This window comes from Schistocerca piceifrons, chromosome 1 (assembly GCF_021461385.2).
Source record: "Schistocerca piceifrons isolate TAMUIC-IGC-003096 chromosome 1, iqSchPice1.1, whole genome shotgun sequence".
In the NCBI taxonomy this organism is placed as follows: Eukaryota; Metazoa; Arthropoda; class Insecta; order Orthoptera; family Acrididae; genus Schistocerca; species Schistocerca piceifrons.
This window is the reverse complement of record NC_060138.1, coordinates 475,826,637-475,844,860: the sequence shown is the minus strand read 5'-3', so window position 1 is coordinate 475,844,860 and position 18,224 is coordinate 475,826,637. Positions and strand designations below refer to the sequence as shown.

The 18,224-nt window shown below is 41.1% G+C and overlaps 1 protein-coding gene and 1 non-coding gene across 5 annotated transcripts in view; one reads left to right on the top strand and one right to left on the bottom strand.

Annotated features, from left to right (window-relative positions):
* Positions 1 to 18,224, bottom strand: part of LOC124794879 (polypyrimidine tract-binding protein 1) — a 264,872-nt gene that overhangs the window by 97,490 nt on the left and 149,158 nt on the right. The window lies entirely within an intron of this gene.
* Positions 1,406 to 1,479, top strand: Trnat-agu. Its single transcript has one exon. It is a non-coding gene; the product is annotated as a tRNA-Thr (tRNA).

Genomic DNA, 18,224 nt, shown 5'->3' with positions numbered 1-18,224 from the left:
GGCTGGGAACGAACCCAGGACTATGTGATTCAGAGGCAGCAACGCTAGCCATTAGACCACGAGCTGTGGACGTCTCTCCAGAGTGTGGCGGATAGTGGTGGGTTCATAGGTCACTGGATGGAAAGCCGAAGAGAGAATGGGCTGCACTGCTGGCTCCTTGCGCCTTAGCAGCAGAGATGAGGACCTACTCAGTTTCAATAATACTTCTGAGGCAGCATGGAATGTCTTTCCTGTTGGGTCAGGAGCCGCTTTTCTTGTCTAGTCTGGACTTGGGCGGAGTGCAGGTATGCTAATCACTGGGAGCTCCACCGTTAGGCGGGTAAAAGAGTCCCTCAGGAAAGAAGCATGCAGGGCGGGAAAGAATGTCTGTGTGCACTCGCTACTTTCGCTGAATGGGCGTGACGTGGAGGCTACAACCGGTTGCAAACAGTGACATGACGGCACGAATGACACCTGCCACCTATGTACCGAGGCCATCCCCCACTCTTTTCGGCGATGGGTGATTTGGTGAACGCAACTAGTATCACACCGAAGATGCAGGCTAAGCAATTTATAGGATCGTACTCAGTCAGTTACGATTCTCTAAGTTGGAGCAGAATTCCCTTCAAAAAGTCAGGAATGCACTAAACGCAGGAAGCATCTACTAGAACGGTAAAGAGGATGTGGCGTGTCTTGCAATCAGAGACGAATTGCCTGCTAAACTCTGAAGTTACATCAGCTACCGTGTTCTCAGAAAATACTCTTCCTCTGAGATTAGATACCGAAAATGTTCATCTGAAATTAGTAAACTGCAGATGCATCCAAGGAAATGTCCCATAATTGGTATCGCTTATAGAAAGTAAAAATGCCAAGATTGTACCAAGAACAGAAAGTTGTTTACCGAAAGCGGATAGCAATGACATCCTAAGTTCAGATTGAAAAATTTATCTTAGGGATGGTTTGTTGCCAACGGTGGCAGCGTATTTATTGAATAAATAAGTCTACAGTATATAGGGAGGTTGCCATGTATACCGAATGTGAATTAATCCGGAGGAAGTGTGAAAGGTAGGTCAAGACTGCTAATCTGATACCTTTCTACACTGCCTGGGTCAGGAGCTGTAGTGGTAGTGGTAGAGCACTTCACGAGAGAACTTGCAAAATATCATTAGTAATTTTCCTGGTTAGGACGTTGTAACAAGCGATGACTTCAATTCGGCATATTTACATTGGGGGACTCATGCCCTCAAAACGGTTACCAGTGACAGTACATGTGACATTACTCCGAAACGTGAGTGTGGTGTCCGAAAGAACACACATACCATTGGTGATCTTGCAGGTCTCTAAGAATGAAATTACAGTGAAATCCAGGCCTTTGTAGCTGCTTACGGGCGTTGATAAATATCAACGGGGACAGGTTAAAATGTGTGCCCCGATGGCTCAGTTGGACAGAGCGTATGCCAAGTAAGCAGGAGATTCCGGGTTCGAGTCCCGATCGGGGCACACATTTTCAACTGTCCCCGTTGATATTTATCAACGCTTGTAAGCAGCTAAAAAGCTCTAGATTTCACTGTATTTTCATTATTCTGAAAGTTGCTTTCCGTTAGAACGTTCAAAACAGGGTACTAGCACAAACAGGCAGCCTGGGTGGCTGACTAAAGGGATAAGAATATCTTTTAGAACAAAGTGGCAATTATATCAAAACGTTGGAAACAGTCAAAATCTAAATGCAGCAGCCCATTACAAACAGTATTGTAAGGTGCTTAAAAAAGTTATTAGGAAGGCAAAAAGTATGTGGTATGCAGATAGAATAGCTAAGTCTCAGGATAAAATTAAAACCATATGGTCAGTCGTAAAGGAAGTGGCTGGTCTGCAGAGACAGGTCGAGAATATAGAATCAGTGCGTAGTGGGGATGTCCATGTTACTGATTAGTCGTATATATGTATTTTACTTAATAATCACTTTCTGAATATAGCAGGTGAACTAAATAGAAACCTAGTCCCAACAGGGAATCATATAGCGCTCTTAGAAAAAAGTGTTCCGAGACTGTTACCTGAAATGCTCCTCCATGATACTGACAAGAGGGAGATTGAGTTAATAATTAAATCACTGAAGACCAAGAACTCTCATGGATATGACGGGGTATCTAGCAGAATACTGAAGTATTGTTCCACGTATGTTAGCTCAGTACTTAGCCACATCTGTAACTTTTCCTTTAGGAGTGGTCGGTTTCCTGACCGATTAAAGTACTCGGTAGTGAAGCCACTTTATAAAAAGGGAGACAGGGATAATGTTGACAATTATAGACCTATTTCTATGCCATCGGTGTTTGCTAAAGTTATCGAGAAGGTTGTATATACAAGGTTACTGCAGCATTTAAATTCACATAATTTGCTGTCAAATGTACAGTTTGGTTTTAGAAATGGCTTAACAACTGAAAATGCTATAGTCTCTTTTCTCTGTGAGGTTTTGGACGGATTAAATAAAAGGTTGCGAACGTTAGGTGTTTTCTTTGATTTAACGAAGGCTTTTGACTGTGTTGACCACAAAATATTACTGCAGAAGTTGGAACATTATGGAGTAAGGGGAGTAGCTTACAATTGGTTCGCCTCCTACTTTAAGAACAGAAAGCAGAAGGTAATCCTCCGCAATATTGAGAGTGGTAATGATGTTCAGTCCCAATGGGGCACTGTTAAATGGGGCGTTCCCCAAGGGTCTGTGCTGGGGCCACTGCTGTTCCTTATTTATGTAAATGATATGCCTTCCAGTATTACAGGTGATTAAAAAATATTTCTGTTTGCTGATGACACCACCTTGGTAGTGAAGGATCTTGTGTGTAATATTGAAACATTATCAAATAATGTAGTTCATGACATAAGTTCGTGGCTTGTGGAAAATAATTTGATGCTAAAAGACTCAGTTTATGCAGTTTCTAACCCACAATTCAACAAGAACTGACATTTTAATCAGACAGAATGGGCATGTTATAAGTGAGACGGAACAGTTCAAGTTCCTAGGCGTACGGATAGATAGTAAGCTGTTGTGGAAAGCCCATGTTCAGGATCTTGTTCAGAAACTAAATGCCGCTTTATTTACCATTAGAACAGTATCTGAAATAAGTGACATTTCAACACGAAAAGTAGTATACTTCGCATATTTTCATACGCTTATGTCATATGGTATTATTTTTTGGGGTAATTCTTGTGATTCAAAAAGGGTATTTTGGGCCCAAGAACGGGCTGTTCGAGCTATGTATGGTGTAAGTTCGAAAACCTCTTGTCGACCCCTATTCAATAGTCTGGGAATTTTGACATTGCCCTCACAGTATGTATTTTCTTTAATGTCGTTTGTTGTTAGCAATATTAGCTTATTCCCAAGAGTTAGCAGCTTTCACTCAGTTAATACTAGGCAGAAATCAAATCTGCATGTGGAATGCACTTCCTTGACTCTTGTGCAGAAAGGAGCGCAGTATTCTGCTGCATCCATTTTCAATAAGCTACCACAAGAACTCAAAAATCTTAGCAGTAGCCCAAACACTTTTAAGTCTAAACTGAAGAGTTTCCTCATGGCTCACTCCTATTCTGTCGAGGAGCTCCTGGAAGAGATAAAAAATTAAGCAAATTCCAGTGTTACATTCTTGATTTTCTTTATTTAAACTAACGACTTGTCACCTGAATATGTTTCTTATATTTCATTTTATCTGTTTCTACAATCGTGTTATAATTCATGTATTGACTCGTTCCATGACCATGGAGACTTCTCCTAAATGTGGTCCCACGGAACAATAAATAAATAAAAATAAAAAAAAATAAATGTCTTGTCAAAAAATTACTTCGAGCGGATAATATGAGAACCAGCTCGAGAAGGTAACGTCTGAGACCATCTACAAATCAAACATACCTGAGCTTACAGAATCGGTTAACGTACATGAACGTGTCAGTCATGAAAGGGTTTTGCAGAAACTATGACTACAGGTATAACAAAGAATGTTAAGAAAGGTAAGAAAATATTTTTGCTTATCAAGATTGACAGGATACAAATCGCAGAGTACGTAAGTAGTAATCATCAAACATTCATTGCTGAGGATCAAGATGTGGAGCACAAATGCAAAAATTCAAAATCATCGTTCAATGTGCCATAGACATTTATATTTCAAACAAGGTCTTATGAATGTGAAGATACACAGTGGTTTAATAGTCATGTTAGGATATTGCTACGTAAACTAAGTGTTTCACTGCTGACTCAAGGTAAGTCAAAACCTATATCACAAACAAAAGCGAAAGTCAGCTTAAAGAGAGCAATGAGAGACGCGTTCAATGACTTTGAAAGTAAAATTTTGCTAAACAATCTGATTAAATTCTAAGAGGGTTTGGCCTTATGTAAAATCAGTAAACAGCGCGAAATCCTCTATTCATTCATCAGTGATCATATGGGGGGGGGGGGGGGGGAGCGAGGGGGAGGGAGAGGGGGACGAGAGAGGGAGAGAGAAATGCAGTACGCACGTGTAGAGTTTAGACAGAGTAGAAAAAGGAAAGTGGACACACATGCTCCTTGGTCAGCAAGGTGGCTTCACCAAAATTTCCATGTTTGTTGTGCGTATAGGACAGTACGGCTAGGGATCTACACTGGTGCAGAAAGAACTGGCCTATGAGGACGTCTGTAATACCTGGTGAGAAGATCATTCTATGCAGAAACCTTGTAGATAAAAAAAATACTCCTACCACCTCTACATATAAAGTTAGGCCGAATGAAGCAGTTTGTAAAGGCTTTGCCTAAACATGGACAATGTTTTAAGTATCTGCCGAAAGTTTTCCCACCTTTCAGAAGCTAAACTAAAAGAAGGTGTCTCTGTCGGACCTGACATTAGAAAATTGATGTTTGATGTTAACTTTGAATTCACAATGACAAATAAGAAGCATGGGTATCATTCAAGCCAGTCGTTACAAAGCTCTTAGGACATGAAAAAGACCCACAATATGTTTCTATTATAGCTACAATGTTAAAGAAGTTTTAAACTTTAGGATGTTTAATGAGGCTGAAAGGTCACCTTTTGAACAGTCACCTTGATTACTTCCCAGACAAGATGGGAGATGTTAGTGAGGAGCAAGGAGAGCGTTTTAACCAGGACATTTAAGTGACAGAAAAACGCTACCAAGGCCGCTGGAACACCAACATGATGGGGGACTGATGTTGGTCATTTCACCGAGAAGTTCAGCAAGCGACTCATCGTAGAAAAAGCTACACCACAAGCTTCAAAGAAAAAGTGAAACAATACAAACCAATTCCAGCTGAGAAGTGAAACCCCTGTTGTTGTTGTTGTGGTCTTCAGTCCTGAGACTGGTTTGATGCAGCTCTCCATGCTACTCTATCCTGTGCAAGCTTCTTCATCTCCCAGTACCTACTGCAACCTACATCCTTCTGAATCTGCTTAGTGTATTCATCTCTTGGTCTCCCTCTACGATTTTTACCCTCCACGCTGACCTCCAATGCTAAATTTGTGATCCCTTGATGCCTCAAAACATGTCCTACCAACCGATCCCTTCTTCTAGTCAAGTTGTGCCACAAACTTCTCTTCTCCCCAATCCTATTCAATACCTCATTAGTTACGTGATCTACCCACCTTATCTTCAGCATTCTTCTGTAGCACCACATTTCGAAAGCTTCTATTCTCTTCTTGTCCAAACTGGTTATCGTCCATGTTTCACTTCTATACATGGCTACACTCCATACAAATACTTTCAGAAACGACTTACTGACACTTAAATCTATACTCGATGTTAACAAATTTCTCTTCTTCAGAAACGATTTCCTTGCCATTGCCAGTCTACATTTTATATCCTCTCTACTTCGACCATCATCAGTTATTTTACTCCCTAAATAGCAAAACTCCTTTACTACTTTAAGTGTCTCATTTCCTAATCTAATCCCCTCAGCATCACCCGATTTAATTTGACTACATTCCATTATCCTCGTTTTGCTTTTGTTGATGTTCATCTTATATCCTCCTTTCAAGACGTTGTCCATTCCGTTCAACTGCTCTTCCAAGTCCTTTGCTGTCTCTGACAGAATTACAATGTCATCGGCGAATCTCAAAGTTTTTATTTCTTCTCCATGGACTTTAATACCTACTTCAAATTTTTCTTTTGTTTCCTTTGCTGCTTGCTCAATATACAGATTGAATAACATCGGGGAGAGGCTACAACCCTATCTCACTCCCTTCCCAACCACTGCTTACCTTTCATACCCCTCGACTCTTATAACTGCCATCTGGTTTCTTTCGCTCCCTGTATTTTACCCCTGCCACCTTCAGAATTTGAAAGAGTATTCCAGTTAACGTTGTCAAAAGCTTTCTCTAAGTCTACAAATGCTAGAAACGTAGGTTTGCCTTTTCTTAATCTTTCTTCTAACATAAGTCGTAAGGTTAGTATTGCCTCACGTGTTCAAACATTTCTACGGAATCCAAACTGATCTTCCCCAAGGTCCGCTTCTACCAGTTTTTCAATTCGTCTATAAAGAATTCGCGTTAGTATTTTGCAGCTGTGACTTATTAAACTGATAGTTCGGTAATTTTCACATCTGTCAACACCTGCTTTCTTTGGTATTGGAATTATTATATTCTTCTTGAAGTCTGAGGGTATTTCGCCTGTCTCATACATCTTGCTCACCAGATGGTAGAGTTTTGTCATGACTGGCTCTCCCAGGGCCATCAGTAGTTCTAATGGAATGTTGTCTACTCCCGGGGCCTTGTTTCGACTCAGGTCTTTCAGTGCTCTGTCAAACTCTTCACGCAGTATCTTATCTCCCATTTCATCTTCATCTACATCCTCTTCCATTTCCGTAATATTGTCCTCAAGTACATCGCCCTTGTATAAACCCTCTATATACTCCTTCCACCTTTCCGCCTTCCCTTCTTTGCTTAGAACTGGGTTGCCAGCTGAGCTCTTGATATTCATACAAGTGGTTCTCTTCTCTCCAAAGGTCTCTTTAATTTTCCTGTAGGCAGTATCTATCTTACCCCTAGTGAGACAAGCCTCTACATCCTTACATTTGTCCTCTAGCCATCCCTGCTTAGCCATTTTGCACTTCCTGTCGATCTCATTTTTGAGACGTTTGTATTCCCTTTTGCCTGCTTCATTTACTGCATTTTTATATTTTCTCCTTTCATCAATTAAATTCAATATTTCTTCTGTTACCCAAGGATTTCTATTAGCCCTCGTCTTTTTACCTACTTGATCCTCTGCTGCCTTCACTACTTCATCCCTCAGAGCTACCCATTCTTCTTCTACTGTATTTCTTTCCCCCATTCTTGTCAATTGTTCCCTTATGCTCTCCGTGAAACTCTCTACAACCTCTGGTTCTTTCAGTTTATCAAGGTCCCATCTCCTTAAATTCCCACCTTTTTGCAGTTTCTTCAGTTTCAATCTGCAGTTCATAACCAATAGATTGTGGTCAGAATCCACATCTGCCCCTGGAAATGTCTTACAATTTAAAACCTGGTTCCTAAATCTCTGTCTTACCATTATATAATCTATCTGATACCTATTAGTATCTCCAGGTATACAACCTCCTTTTATGATTCTTGAACCAAGTGTGAAACCCCTACTAACACATATTGTTTTAAGTTGCTCACTGTAAATACAAACCGTGCTTATATTGTACAAAGCGTGTCATTAATTTCCCCGTTTACCATATAGCACAGGATTTTTTTAGTATACAATAAAAACCATATTGCTCGAAAACTATGGGTGATACAAAAAACTAGGGCTGTATTTGGGTTTAGCTCATAAAAATCTATGAAGATCGGCTATCAAAGTAAAAAAGTTTCCCAAAAAAATTTTTCGTTCGCCTGTGTCACCGAACAATGAAATCTAACTTGACAGGCGGACTGTTCTCTTTTTGTCGTAATGTATTAACAGGTGCTAGCTTAAATAGCAACCGACACGTGCCAGTGCCGTGATGGAGGTTGCTGTCAGCCTCTTATAGCGTTCCCCCAATAAGGTCGGTTAGGAATTACTGGACTAAGTTGGTCCGTTCATTACGAGTTTCCGTATCTCGACGGTCGCTTTTATTAAAAGCCATTATTAAGCCGAATAGAATTCCATGATGCAGCAGGGAGTTGGGACTACCGCCCGTGGGCTTACCGATTGGGCAGGGCCGCATCGGCCATCAGAACAGTATCATTGGACGTTCAGTGCCGCCACTAGTTACATATTTGTAACGCCACGCAATAAAGCAGCTAACTCTTAAGTCCAACAACCAAGTACGCCCTCCCGCATTATTGTTCTGCGAAGTACCATGCATTACCTTGGAAACGAAACTAAGCAAGTCTACGAACTTCGCCAGGTGCCGTAGAACTTCGCAGATTCCATTACAGGATTTATTAGGGTTTCATGGGCTAGTGAACGCCAATTCACCGACTAGTATTATAGCTCCTGCTAGAGCCTACAAGCTTTTCACTAATTCTGAGTGCTACCGAGAGCAAAGCCTATATGAAGAAAATAAGACAAGGACCATTAACGGCTGCCATACACCAATGATCGATCTGTTAGATAAAATTTTGTAGTTATGCTGCTACAGCTGCCAGACGCTGTGTATTAGGACGAAATGGAGTCACAAGGCTGTAACGAAATTTTGCGACCACAGCAGGTCGGCGCTTCTTGGAAACACTGTCGCCCGAACTTCAAAAAAGTGAATGAAATAATGATGTGCATAAATAGATAAAAATACCGCATGACTACGTGACTGAACCTGTTACTACATTAATCGCAACAGTCGTGTGCGTGTGCGCGAGCGTGTGTGAGCGCGCGCGCGCTCGCAGACCAATTTAAGGCTCAGCAACTACAGAAATCTATACATGAAAAAAGCTGATGTCAGGCCCAGATTTTTGGAAGAATACTAAGGTAATGAAAGTCACCTACAGAAGACAACGCTTACAAAATCCAATCCTAACTCTGATATTGTTCGTCGTCGTGTGGCCGTAAGGTCCTAGAAAACTGTCAAAGGTGTTAAACAAAATCGCTCTTATCTAGCCACGGATTTGCCAAGCAAAGCCCGTACATGTTCAAACGTGTTTGTCTTACTTCACGTTAATGCACACGCTGTTAAAGTTTACGAGTATTTTCACAATAGTGATGACGGAAACAACAGCAGAAAAAGCAGTCCTGGCATTGACTGGCACTGACTGGCACTGTGTTTGAAGATGAAGAAAATATGACTCTGGCCCGGGGAATGGTTTAAAATGGAAGTTACTCATGAAAATCTGCCATTGGAAGTATTATTCTCAGAACCTGATCATTAGATCAACTTTCTTCGAATGGACAGTGAAACTTATTAAAACTTGTTTAAGCAAATTATTCAGTCAAGTTCGCTCGTATCTAACTACGGATGTATGAAAAGAAGCCTGTATACACATCAACCTTACTTTTGAAGCAAACGATTTTCGTATAAGCAGTAAGGTGGAAGGAGTATATAGAGGGTCTGTACAACGGCGATGTTCTTGAGGGCAAGAGCAAATTAACGGAATGGACAGTGTCTTGAAAGAAGGATATAAGATGAACAACAACAAAAGCAAAACGAGGATAATGGAATGTAGTCTAGGTAAATCGGGTGATGCTGCGGGTATCAGTTTAGGAAATGACACACTTAAAGTAGTAAAGGAGTTCTGCTATTTGGGGAGCAAAATAACTGATGATGGTCGAAGTAGAGAGGATATAAAAGGTAGACTGGCAATGGCAAGGAAAGTGTTTCTGAAGACGAGAAATTTGTTAACATCGAGTATAGATTTGAGTGTCAGGAAATAGTTTCTGAAAGTATTTGTATGGAGTGTAGCCATGTATGGAAGTGAAACATGGACGATAAAGAGTTTAGACAAGAAGGGAATAGAAGCTTTCGAAATGTGGTGCTACAGAAGAATGGTGAAGAATAGATGGGTAGATCACATAAATAATGAGGAGGTACTGAACAGAATTGGGGAGATGAGAAATTTGTGGCACAATTTGACTAGAAGAAGGGATCGGTTGGTAGAGCATATTCTGAGGCATCAAGGGATCACCAATTTAGTATTGGAGGGCAGGGCGGAGGGTAAAAATCGTAGAGGGAGACCAAGAGATGAGTACACTAAACAGATGCTGAAGGATGTAGGTTGCAGTAAGTACTGTGAGATGATGAAGCTTGTACAGAATAGAGCAGCATGGAGAGCTGCATCAAAGCAGTCTCTGGACTGAAAACCACAACATAATTTGACACTAGTGGGAATGGCTACAAATGCTGATGAAGCATTTCTAGATTCATTGAGAGCTGCATCAATCTTGTCCTAGGACTGAAGGCCATAACTGACTCCGGCAATGTGTTTAAAGAAGACGCAACTAATACGTTGGTCCAGGGAAGGGTTTAAAATCAGTGATAAACGTACAACTGGAAACCTGTTATTGGAAATATTACAACCAGAATCTAATGATTACAGAAACTTTCTGCTGATAAGACAGTGAAACGTTTATTAACTTCTTTAGCGTTACTTCGCCCTCATATTAAAAAGGAGACTCATATATATGAAAATTTATTCTCTTCTTCTCGGTCCTCTAATGACAGTTCATTAAAATACCACAACTTGGGAACATGTAGCTCACGTTGTCCATGGAAGAACCGGAAAACTATTTCTTTTATTCCCGCGTGTGTTATTTGAAGCGTAAAATATTGATTTTGTTCATATCCTTTTCATGCGTTATGTGGCTGGGAAAGATGCAATACCTCTACCCGTTTGGTAACTGCCAGTGCTATTTTGTTTTTATACTAGATCATAGTTTCTGTAGTTGCGAAACTAACGACGCAGTGAGTTAAATTATAATAAATCAATTTTCCACTAAACATATAAGGCGACACATCGACACAGACAATGTCCGCCTTCTTGTCAAACTCTCACAAACACGTCAAACACTATCTATGCTTGACAAACAGCGTCGTACACGGTCAAATAATGGCAAGCATAACTAAGTTTGACGAAATGATGGTAGTTACGGGGGCCTTTAAGCAAATAGGATTAACGAATGAGGAAGTACATTGCAAACGCAGCTCTTAAAGCTGCTCGAAAATTTCCATCGGAATAGCTACAAGAATAGCACTACGCACATTCACATAATTCGGTGCGCACCCCTTCCCTTGTATCCAGTGAGGCAAATGTTTCAACGAATTTCGGATAGTGAAGGAGACAGTTAAATCACAAAAATACATCCTTACGTAAAGCATTAAAAACGGTCGTTCTTCCCTTAATGATCATGATACATGATTAACACAGTTTTAAGTTGGCTTGCCAACTATCGAATAGGGGACCATCAATTGCTAATTTTTCGTCAATTCATTACGATTTATGCAAATTAATTTAATAACAGTTAATGAAGATCTTCAATTTATTGTGCGCCCAAGGAAATTATCCTAACAACTACTTTCTTCAAAGCTCCTGAAGCCATAAAAACGCGACCCTTGAGCAAGAAATTACACGCTGTTAGAAATGGGGTCAAACGCAATTTTATTCATTTCTTCTGAAACTTTTGATTAAAAGTAACCGTGAGATTAGAGTTCCAATCTACCACCGGTGACCAGAACACAGTCTCCAACGGGAAGCCTGGTCTTCTGAAAAGCCCGCGAACTGACATTGAGTGCAAGTGGCAGCCCAAAGGCGACAGCTATCGACGCGCGTCCTTCCGCAGATTGAATTTTAAAATTGCAGCAGGAATTATGTCGTGAGGGGACTACACCAGCACACACGAGGGTACCTCCTTCGTTACTTATTTACTTCCAATCTTCACCTTTAAGTCGGATGCGAGGCCGTTAAGTCCACTGTGGGTAAACATGGTGCCCGCAATAGTGTGGACCATTGCTACATCGTAGGATCTACGAGATCCTGCATAATGTCAAAACCGACAACAGGCTGTATGAACTGTGTCAAACAATTATTTTTAAGGTTGTTCTAATCGCGCCACAAGCAGCTCAGTGTAACAGCATTCACGGGATGTTTACAAACAGAAGTCACTAAGTGCTACAAAATTTTCTATGTAAGTTTATCTGCCAACAATGAGGACGAAAGGAGTTCCTAGGCAGCGAATATAAATTTTCAGGTCTTCCCTAATTTACAAAAACCATCTCTTGGCAATGAAATCTCATCTACAAGCTTCCCGATCGAAGTTCTGGAAGTAAATAAATGGTCCTACGGCGTAACTTCCTCGTTTGCATTGAGATTTTCAGTTTATGTGTTGAGCATTCGTCCATACAGTAGATCTGTATAGGGAGCACGTGATATTGGAACAATGTAAATGGCCGATAACAACCGACCTCTGAACGTCAATGTTCTGTGTTGAATATGTAGGGCATAGAAACATGTATCAAACAGTAAATAAATAACGAACACTACATATTCTACGACTTTTTGTCTACAGACTGGTTTTTAACCAAGCGCCACCTGTGTTAATAGTTCCAGTGATGATCTAAGTATACAGTAATTCTTACTGCTTACTACACATCAAACGTAGCGTGTTTCTTAACAATGTAATTGTTAAGCATATTGTCAACAACCACTGACGTCTCTCGTCGCCGAATAGTTCGCTGGTGCACTTCCATAACATTTCGTAATCATCTTCAATGTTAAATACCATGTGAAAGTAAGCGTTGACGATACTTTTTATTTGTAATAATTTTTTTCCCAAATTTGATCCAACATTTACACCAACAATGTACTCACATAATTCTAAATGTCACTTAGGCCGGTATTACACTATCAAATTTCTTTGTCCAATATCTTTGTCAAAGATATTTGATAGTGTAATAGGGACTTTGTCAAATGTCGTCCAATATTTGATCAAATCTAGGGCATCGCTGTATATTTGATCAAAGAAACCGCTTGTCTTCTGTTCACTGCAATGTGACATGTTACCACATGGAACGCTAGCATCGCTGCAGCGTTCTGTCGTCTGTAGTGTTTTTATAAACATTGCCGGTAAATACAATTGGTGTGTGCCGACAACTACAAAATTAATAGAGATGTCTGAAGCTGACGAGACGCTTCACAACGTGAGGCACCCTGAATACAAAAATAGATTAAGAAGATTGGAGACCTAACCTGACCTAACCTAACCTAACCTGACCTAACCTAACATAACCCTCTCCTGTAGCAAGGAATCGGAGTGTTATAGTGAGCCTGTCTTCTGAAGATGTAGCAGTTTTTAAGTGAATATTGTGCTTTGTGATATGTGGATACACTTCATTGAGCACATACAGAAATGTATGCTCATCCATTCTTAAGTAATTGATGTACGACTTGACGTCTTCCACTGTAAGCTCACGTAACAAGTTTTGTTGAATGCTTTTATCGTGTCGTCGTAAAACCCACGGCTTCACCCAGATTAGATTAGTTTTTCGTTCCATACATCCGTGCTGATGAGATCCTTATGGATGTGGAACATGTCGATTTTTTTAAGCTGAAATGACAATACTAATACTGAGAGGCAGTAGTTAGTATACCCAGTTCTTTGAAGAGGTTTCTGCAGGAGGTCCGTGAATTTACTCCACAAATAATACGTATTACACGCTTTTGGACCTTGAAAACTTTTGTTTGACTTCAAGATTTACCCCCAAAATATTATCCCATATGACATTATGGAATGAAAGTATGCAAGCTTTTTCATTTTTATGTTGCCTATGTCTGCTAACACTCGAATTGCAAATACAGATTTGTTAAGGCCTTTCTGCAGTTCTGTGATGTGCTCCTCCCAACTGAATTTATTATCAAGTTGTAATCCCAGGACTGTCAACCTCGTATGTATCGTTCCATTCTCCCCCCCCCCCCCCCCCCACTTCTTTTCCGCATGTGCAAACAATGCAATTGGAGTACGTAGAACTGCTGCGGTTAAATAACAAGTTGTTGTTAGCCATCTTGAACTTTGACGAAAAATTTGATAACAGTGTAATACCCCTTCTAGCGCTACGTCAAAGATCTTCGTCAAATATATTGGACGGAATATTGGATCACATCTTTCACCAAATCTTTAACAAAGAAATTTGATAGTATAATACCGGCCTTACATTAATTAAAAAAAAAAGCTTTCAAACAATATGGGTACACGCTGTCTGACACCATGAATGCATGGACTGACTCAACAATGCAACTCAGTCTATGCACATCGGCGACAATAGCCAACGCTCCTGGCTTAGGCCGTTGTTACACTATCAAATGTCTTTGTCGAAGATTTGATCAAAGATATCAAATATTCGTCAAATTTATTTGAGAAAGATCTTTGACATGGCGCTAAAAATGGGTACTACCATAGAATTACTAAATAAAAACTAGACCGCGCATTGGCGCTAGTGTCGCGTCCCCACATTGAACGTGATAGAAGTCGCCATTTGCAGGGAAACAGTGCGTAAACATGGTTCGTTCGTGTACTGCTTTTAATTGTAACAGTAAGAATGAAAGCAAAGACGAAGACGGGAACAATGTTACATTTCACAGGTCAGTCATTTCTGGTTGTTTGTTACTTTCCAATCCCGGGATTGGAATGACTCCTTACCCTCTCCCTCAAAACCCACATCCTTTCGTCTTTCCCTCTCCTTCCCTCTTTCCTGATGAAGCAACCGATGGTTGCGAAAGCTTGAATTTGTGTGTGTGTGTGTGTGTGTGTGTGTGTGTGTGTGTGTGTGTGTGTGTGTGTGTCTCAACATACCAACACTTTCGTATTATATCTATAAGAGGAGCATCAGTAAGCTACTATGAACAGCATGCTGAACGCATTATTGTAGACAAGGCAGACAAAATGCCCACACCTACCACATTAGTACAAGTTTATATGCCAACTAGGTCCGCAGATGACGAAGAAATTGAAGAAATGTGTGATGATATAAAAGAAATTATTCAGATAGTGAAGGGAGACAAAGTCATGGGGGGGGGGGGGGGACTCAAATTCGGTAATAGGTAAAGAAAGAGAAGGAAAAGCAGTGTGTGAATATGAAATGGGGTAAGGAATGAAAGGCAAACCTGCTTGGTAGAATTTTGCACACAGCGTCTCATAGCTAACACTTGGTTTAAGAACCTTGAAACAAGACTATATGAGGAAGAGGCCTGGAGACATTGGAAGGTTTCAGACAGATTATGTGATGGTAACACAGCGATTTAGGAACCAGATTTTAAACTCTAAAACATCTCCATGAGCAGATATGCACTGTGACCACAATCTATTGGTTACGAATCGTAGATTAAAACTGAAGAAATTGCAAAATGCGGGAATTTAAGGAGATACGACCTGGATCAACTGACAGAACCAGAGGTTGTAGAGTGTTTCACGGAGAGCATAAGGGAACAACTGACAAGAATGGGGGAAAGAAATACAGTAGAAGAAGAATGGGTAGCTTTGACGGATGAAGTAGTGAAGCGAGCAGAGGATCAACTAGGTAAAAAGATGAGGACTAGAAGAAATCCTTGGGTAACAGAAGAAATATTGAATTTAATTCATGATAGGAGAAAATATAAAATGCAGTAAATGAGGCAGGCAAAAAGGATTACAAACGTCTCAAAAATGAGATCGACAGGAAGTGAAACATGGCTAAGCAGGGATGGCTAGAGGACAAATGTAAGGATGTAGAGGCTTATCTCACTAGGGGTAAGATAGATACTGCCTACAGGAAAATTAAAGAGACCTTTGGAGAAAAGAGAACTACTTGTATGAATATCAAAAGCTCAGATGGAAACCCAGTTCTAAGCAAAGAAGGGAAAGCAGAAAGGTGGAAGGAGTATATAGAGGGTCTATACAAGGGCGATGTACTTGAGGACAATATTATGGAAAATGAAGAGGATGTAAATGAAGATGAAATGGGAGATATGATACTGCGTGAAGAGTTTGACAGAGCACTGAAAGACCTGAGTCGAAACAAGGCCCCGGGAGTAGACAACATTCCATTAGAACTACTGATGGCCCTGGGAGAGCCAGTCATGACAAAACTCTACCATCTGGTGAGCAAGATGTATGAGACAGGCGAAATACCCTCAGACTTCAAGAAGAATATAATAATTCCAATACCAAAGAAAGCAGGTGTTGACAGATGTGAAAATTACCGAACTATCAGTTTAATAAGCCACGGCTACAAAATACTAACACAAATTCTTTACAGACGAATGGAAAAACTGGTAGAAGCCGACCTCTGGGAAGATCAGCTTGGATTCCGTAGAAATGTCTGAACACGTGAGGCAATACTGACCCTACGACTTATCTTAGAAAATAGATCAAGGAAAGGGAATCCTAATTTTCTAGCATTGTAGACTTAGAGAAAGCTTTTGACACTGTTGACTGGAATATTATCTTCAAATTCTGAAGGTGGCAAGGGTAAAATACAGGGAGCGAAAGGCTATTTACAATTTGTACAGAAACCAGATGGCAGTTATAAGAGTCGAGGGGCATGAAAGGGAAGCAGTGGTTGGGAAGGGAGTGAGGCAGGGTTGTAGCCTATGCCCGATGTTATTCAACTGTATATTGAGCAAGCAGTAAAGGAAACAAAAGAAACATTTGGAACAGGGATTAAAATCCATAGAGAAGAAATTAAAACTATGAGGTTTGCCGATGACATTGTAATTCTGTCAGACAGCGAAGGACCTGGAAGAGTTGGTTGGTTGGTTGGTTGTTTGAGGTTAAAGGGACCAAACAGCAAGGTCATCAGTCCCTTGTTTCAAATAGACTCCATTCTGCTAACGGGACATCTCAGAAAAGTCAGAACAATAAAACGGAAAAAGGGGAAACGTAAAAGGGCAGTCACGTTGTCAATAGTAAAAACAAATGAGGGAAGTTGGCAAGAGAACGAACCCAACACTATGCTGAAGCAGCATAGGCAAGACCACCTGTGACTTAAAAGGTACAACTGCTATAATGGTGGTGGTGGTTGTTGGGATGTTTAAGGGGGACCAAACAGCAAGGTCATTAGTCCCTTGTTTCAAATAGACTCCATTCTGCTAACGGGACATCTCAGAAAAGTCAGAACAATACAACGGAAAAAGGGGAAACGTAAAAGGGCAGTCACGTTGTCAATAGTAAAAACAAATGAGGGAAGTTGGCAAGAGAACGAACCCAACACTATGCTGAAGCAGCATAGGCAAGACCACCTGTGACTTAAAAGGTACAACTGCTATAATGCAGAAAGTACGTATGGGAATAGAAAAACTAACCAAGCCTTAAAAAGAAGAGGTAAAAACAGAGTAAAAGTGAAAGAAAAGAGGATTCCGGTCAGGGAGGTGAATCGGGAATCTCTGAACACTGCCTACAGTGGGAGACACCCAAACACTCACCGCCCTGCCCCAACACCAGAGGGAGATTAAAAACTTTAAAACTGAGAATAAAAACCACTCTCCCGGAGGAAACCTAGAACCAGAGAGACCATCCGGGAATCGTCAGCCAACATCAAAGGTAAAGTGTGGGGGAGTCTGTACTTAGCACGCAGAGCCAAAAGAAGGGGGCATTCAACCAAAATGTGGGCCACTGACTGGAAGGCTCCACAACCACATAGCGGGGGTGGCTCATCACGCAAAAGGAAACCATGGGTCAGCCTGGTATGGCCAATGTGGAGACGACACAGTGTGGTCGAGTCCTTGCGGGAGAGGCGAAAGGAAGAACGCCATGGGCCTGGATTCACCTTAATGGCACGAAGTTTATTAGACAGTGGAGTAGCCTCCCAAGAATTGGCCCATGACTGTGCAAAGTGGGATTTGATGTGAAGCCGTAAATCCGCTGCAGGAGGGGTTACAGAAAACGGGGGGTAAGTAACTGCTCCCCCAGCCAAACGATCAGCGAGCTCATTACCCGGGATACCCACATGGCCCGGGACCCATAGGAAGTCAATGGAACAAGCAGCACGGTGAAGATCAGCGAGATGGTCATGGATGGCAGAGACCAAGGGGTGGCGCGAAAAACACCGGTCAATAGCAAGAAGGCCACTCATCGAGTCCGTACATAACAAAACGCGGTTTTGTTGGGATTGTTTAATAAAGGTAAGGGCCCGGGAAATTGCCATCAATTCCGCAGTAAACACCCCACATGAGGGTGGCAGTAGATGATTTTCCGTTCCAACAAAGGACGTGAAGGCATACCCAACATGATCAGCAGATTTAGAGCCATCAGTGTAAAAAACAACAGCATCCCGAAACTCCCATAAAATTTGGCGGAAAAAGGAACGGAACACCACCGGGGGGATGGAATCTTTCGGACCGCGGCGGAGATCCATC